Here is a 5,693-nt window from a genome sequence, read left to right as displayed (position 1 = left end):
GCTGAGCTCCTCAGCACAGCTCACTAACCCTCGGGTTACAGCCCTGTTTGTGTTGCAAGTTGGTGACTTTTAAATCTTATTTTGTAAAGATGTGGCTGAAGTGGGTGTTGAAGTCTTTGCTGCTGTCTGGCAACAAGGGACTGCAATTACAGGCTGGTGAGCAGCACTGGGAGTCCCTGGTGTTGTCTGGAAGCTTTGTGGTGGTGCACTGAGTTTCTGGGTGGATCAAAATCAGCCTCTGCCCTTTTCCCCTCAGCTCTGAGGTGAGGGGCAAGCACAGAGCCTGCAGGCTGAACCTTGTGTGGCTCATCTCTGTGGAAGAGACTTTGCTTTGCTTTACCCCTCTCTGGCACATCAGGGTGAGTGCGCTGCCTTGGTTTGTGATAAGGACTGATAAGAGAGAAACTGGGCTTGTAGAGCAGAGTGTGGCTCTGCCCTCTGTGCTGGAATGGAGCAGGACCCCAGGGGAGTGGGGATTGGCAGTGCCTGGAAGGTTTGGGGGTGGTGCAGAAGCAGCCTCTGGGTGAGCACAGAGCCTCACAGGGCAGTGCTGGGGCCTGGGTGAGAGAGGTGCTGGACTTGAATGTGATCTAAATAACAACATGTCATGAAAACCAGACTTCTCTGCTGCTCTTTAGGACACAGAAGGGGCTGGAGTCCCCATAAGGGGTATTTGAGCCTGCAGAGGAGCCTGGCACAGGCTGGTAGGGCTGGCTGGGGGTGCCAGGCAGGGCTGTGCTGTTCTTGCAGGGGCACAGGGGGAACAGGCTGGGGGGCAGAAGCTGGGATGTTTCCAGCCTGCCTGTGTGTTCCATCCCCAGCAAGTCCAGGTTCTCAAGAGCAAACTGGCACAGAAGGTCATATTTGCCTAATTAATGACAGTGCAGCTAGGCCAGCACAATGACATTTGGTTATCTTCTCTCTCTGCTGCAACTGAGCTGAGTGGGAAGCTGCTGCCCAGCTCCTCGGGGACCCTGACACTCTGCCCTCGTTAGAGATAATTAGCTGGGACAAGCTCCTTGTTTGACAGCTCTGCTCATCATTAGGGCCAGCTCAGCTCATGCATTTTAATGCAGCTCCCAGCAAAGCTCCAGCCTGTGCCTCTGTCCTGGCCCTGCTCTGGAGCGTGCCCGGGTGCCCCAGAGCTGCTGGGCACTGAGGAGCTGCTGGAAGTGGCTGAGGGGACAATGAGCAGCTGCTGCTCTGTCCCAGGGGTGGGAGGTTCTGGTTCTGTGGAGCTGAGGCTCTGCTTGTGTGTCCTCCCAGGGCTGGACCCTGACTGAGCTCAGAGCATCTGCTGCCTCAAGAGGGCTCCGTGGGTGACAAGGGGCTGCAGGAGCTTTTGGGGAGAGCTCTTGTCCTGCTGGGGATGGGGGTTCTAAGGGGGGCACTGCATGAGCACAGCTGGAGCTGCAAGAGGTTCTCTGGGGGATTCTGTTTGGGAAATGGTGAATCCTGATTTTCTGTCGTCCTGCCTTTGTGCAGAAACCTTCCTCTCGCTCCTTTCCTTACACCCATGCTGGCTGTGGCCCAGAGATGTGCTCTCATGGGTTACTCTGCTGCCTTGAGGGAAGCTGCAGCCTCAGGGGAAGCAGAGTTGGAGCACACACGGCTGCTGAGCACAGCAGCAGATGTCTCAAGGTGGGGCATGTCCCCTGTGCAGCATTTGGGGTAGTTTGGGCTACAAACCCCACAGCCAGGTGGCCTTGAGGAGGTGGAGGAACAGCTCAGGGCTCAGTGTTAGTCCTGATTTTGCAGCTGGAGAGTTGGAGCTGCTTGAGGGATGGTTTTCCTTGTTTGGGTGGGCTCAGTGTGGCAGATAATGGTTCCTTTGCTGCCCTGACAGGGGGTCAGAGGAGCTGGTAGTTTGCCATGACAGCCTGTCCCCAGGAAGGCACAGATGCCACAAACCCAGGGTGCAATAGGGTGCTGTCAGCTTGAAGATGAAAATGCACCCCTGGACAGGGGAAGGGCCTGGCTGCCAAGCCCTGCTCAGACCCCAGCACTGCCTCAGGCTTCTGCAGAGGTCACCAGGCTCCTGCTGCTGGCCCAGAGCCAGACACAGGCACGTGGAGCACGGGGAGGATCCAACACCAGGCTGGCAAGGATGTGACAGCCCCCAACAAACTGCCAGAGAGCCCTGCCAGGTCACCTTGGATCTGGCAGAGTTAGACCAGGCTGGAATAGCAGTGCTTGGAAAGGGGAATGGTGAAAAATGATCTCATCAAGACAGCAGTGAAAGGATGATGGATGAGAGGCTGGGAGAGGCACGTGTGCTGTGTCAGCCACCAGCACTGGGAAGTGGGACATCAATCCATCTGTTTAATTCACTCCTCAGGTATCAAAAACATGCCACTCTGTTCAATAGTCCCAGCAAGCCACAAATATGAAACTGACCCTTGGAACATGAAATCTGGACCCATGTTCCAGTTGTGAAGGAACAATCACCCCCAAACTCAACATTGCAAAGTAATAAAGCAGAGAAAAAGGTTAATTGGGAAAAAGCATCCAAGCAGGAAAGGCCTTGGGTGGGATGGCTGGACTAATCCTGCTCTTTGGGACTTGGTGGTTCTGAATTCTGGTGTTTGCTGGTGTCTTGAAGAAATGTTTGGATTTTGCCTGTCTCACTTGTTATTCCCAGCAAGTCGCAGTCACTGATCAAAAAACCAGCTTGAGATTAAGGCTCTGCTTCTCAACAAACATTTTCTTACCTGTTTACCTTCATGAATTAAACAGATTTTCCTTGTAAGCTCCCAACAAGCCCCTCTGTTCAAACAAAAGGGATATTTGGGGAGCAATAGCACAAGCAGCATGTCCTTTCCTGCTGGTCTCAGAGGTGAGCCTGCCTTTCCCTCCTGGCTTGGAGGCTCTTGGTTTGGAATCACTGTTGCAAAGGGGTGTGACTTTTAGGAGTGCTGTGAATCAGCCCAAACTTGGTGTCAGCAGAGGTCAAAATGTAGCCTGAAATAATCCCCAATCCTATAGCATTAATCAAGGAGAAATGAGATTTAGAAACTGGCTTGGACAATTCCAGCAAACCCTTTCAAGTATCACTGCAGTGTTTGTTTTCAGATCCACAGGACTCATTTCCTTCCAGACAGCTGGTCTGGGATGCTCAGGCTGTTGGAGCTGGGACTATGTGCTGTGCTTACCCCCCACAGCTTTGCTCTCTCCCTGGAATTTGCTCTGGGGATCAGGAAATGGCAGCAAATATCCTGGTGGATATTTACCTCGTGAGTGACAAACCATTCTGGGTTTTGGGGATCAAGATGGAGCTGGGCTCATTGCAGAGGGACGAACAGGAGACCATGGGTAGTGAGAAACACTGACTGGACTTGAGAAAAAACTTCCACAGGAGGGTGGTGCAGTCCTGGGCCAGGCTCTGGAGAGGTGGAGGTTTTCAGGACGGGGTGAGGCCCTGGAGCCCTGCTCAGAGCAGGAGCCTGGGCTGAGACCTCCAGAGGTCCTCCCAAGCTCACTGTTCTGTGCTGCAGCTCCTCCCAGAGAGGAGAGGATGAGTCTGAGGAAGAGCAGCTCCCAGGTGCTGCTGGAGGGGAGGGAGTCCAGTGGCTCTGCTCCCTCCCTCCTCTGGGGTATGGACAGTCACCCTCCTGCCTGAGCTCCTCCTGCTGCCCCGTGCTGTGCTCTGTCTTCTCCCAGCCTCCCAAGGAATCGCCTGGTGTGCCAAAGCGTCACCTCCAGGAGAGGTGGCTGCAGGCAGGGATGGCAGCATGGAGTCACTGGCCACGTGCTGGATCACCTGGAGCCCAGGGAAGTGGAGCAGCAACCAAGCTGGCTCTGTGTGAGCATCCCTGGGGCTGTCAGCCTCAGGTGCTGCTGCCTGTGGCCAGCAGAAGGTCCTGGTGGCTCTCCAGGAGTGACCCCTGGCTTTTCCAGCCCTGCTGGCTCCTGACACGCTGTTTGTCCTGGCCAGCTGCCCCAGCCCTGCAGGGGACGAGGCATGGCCAGTGTGCCAGGGCAGGGTGGAGGCCTGGTGGTGGGAGGACTCTCCCTGGGTGACACCAGCCTGCAGCCAGGCAGGGTCTGATTGAGCCTGAGCAGAGAGGTGGACAGGGACATGGGGGCTTAGTTGTTACAGTAAGGAGTCATAGGAAAGAAAGAAAAATAAAAAGAAAGAAAGAAAGAAACAACAAGCTAATAAAATCTCCATATGCAAATAAGTTGCCAAAAGCTCCCTGCCATGATCCTGCCACCATCTCTCCTGCAGCTGTGGGCTGAGCTGGACTGGGCACACTGGACATGGGAGATGGGCCCACAGAACAGGGGCAGTTCCCTCCATTCCCCTGTCCTGCCTCACTCCATGGGCTCAGGTTGGGCTCCTTGGCTGCAGGAGGAGGAGCTGAGGGGGTGGCCATGGCAGCTCCAGGCTGCCCACAGAGGCCTTTGCCTGGCTGGACTCTGCAGCTCTGACCATCCCTTGCACACATTTCCAGGCAGCCATTGCCATGGTAACATGGAAATGGTGCTGGCTCAGGCCAGCCAGAGCACTCAAACACAGAAAATTGCATTTCTGAGGTGGGCTGTGCTCACAGAGCCTCTGGGTACCCAGGGATGTGGCTGCTCTGAGCAGGTCCTTGTGCCCTGGTGCCCCCAGGGATGTGTCCCCCACGCAGAGCTGGAATGAGGTGGAGGGAGCAAACAGGATGGGACATGCTAGGGAAAAGGGAGCAATGGGGAGGGGATTTCTCTGGCAGTGCTCCAGGCATGGATGGGGCCAGGATCTTTGTGCTTCAGCCAGGTATTTATTCCCATGGAGACTGCTCACATGTTCCAAGGTGTTTTAATTTCCTTGACAGCCCCCTCCTGCATGTGTTGTGAGACCCAGGTGAATTTTCCTAGGTGATTCTCACCTGCCCAGCTGGATGGGAGGTGACTCTTCCCCCACAGCCCATAACTGTCTATGGCTGCTCATTTTATTCTTTAGAATGCTGTCCCTTGACTTTTGAGGCTGCTGGAGGACCTGAGCTTGTTAAATCCTTCCCCCTAAAAGTCATGTATGGGTTTGGAAGGTTTCAAGGGGTGGAAAGTCTTTACTTCTAACTTTAAGCTGCCTTGCTGCAGCTCTGGGAATGGAGCCTTGTCATGCTCTGCTCCCTGTGTAGGACTTTGCCATGCATGGGATTTTCTCCTCTTTCTCACACTTTATCCTCTCCTTCTATTGAGCTTCAAGTCTTGCTGCAAGGCTTTTCCTCCACAACTCATGAGCTGAGGCTCTTTCTTTTCACAGCAATTCTCTACCCTGTTTTAAAGTGTGGAACCTGTGTGCCAGCACCAAAAATAGAGGGAGATCTCCTTGGATGCAGAGGATGTGCAGAATTGAAATCTCCTTGGTCTTGGGATGTGCAGAGTGGAAAGTACTGTGAAAATCACTCATACCCAGACCCACTTGTCCTGCTGAGCTCCCTTCTCTTCTTTGAATGCCGTGTCACCTTTTATTGGGTTTTTTTCCCCCTGTTTTCTGCATGATATGCTGAAGAACAAGGTGAATTAAGGCCTTTGTAGGGCTCTGGGAAAGATACTTAGTTGGAGGTGTAGGAGCGTCGGGGGGTAGGAGGGTTGGGATGGACGGAGACGAGAGATCTCTGCAGCCAGGTCAGGAACTTGGGGTTCATTGCCAAGGGCCTGGGTGCAGGGCCCTGCTGGGAGCTGCCAAACACAGCTCAGAGCAGGCC

Source organism: Geospiza fortis, unplaced genomic scaffold (assembly GCF_000277835.1).
Source record: "Geospiza fortis unplaced genomic scaffold, GeoFor_1.0 scaffold114, whole genome shotgun sequence".
In the NCBI taxonomy this organism is placed as follows: Eukaryota; Metazoa; Chordata; class Aves; order Passeriformes; family Thraupidae; genus Geospiza; species Geospiza fortis.
This window is presented reverse-complemented; position numbering follows the sequence as displayed.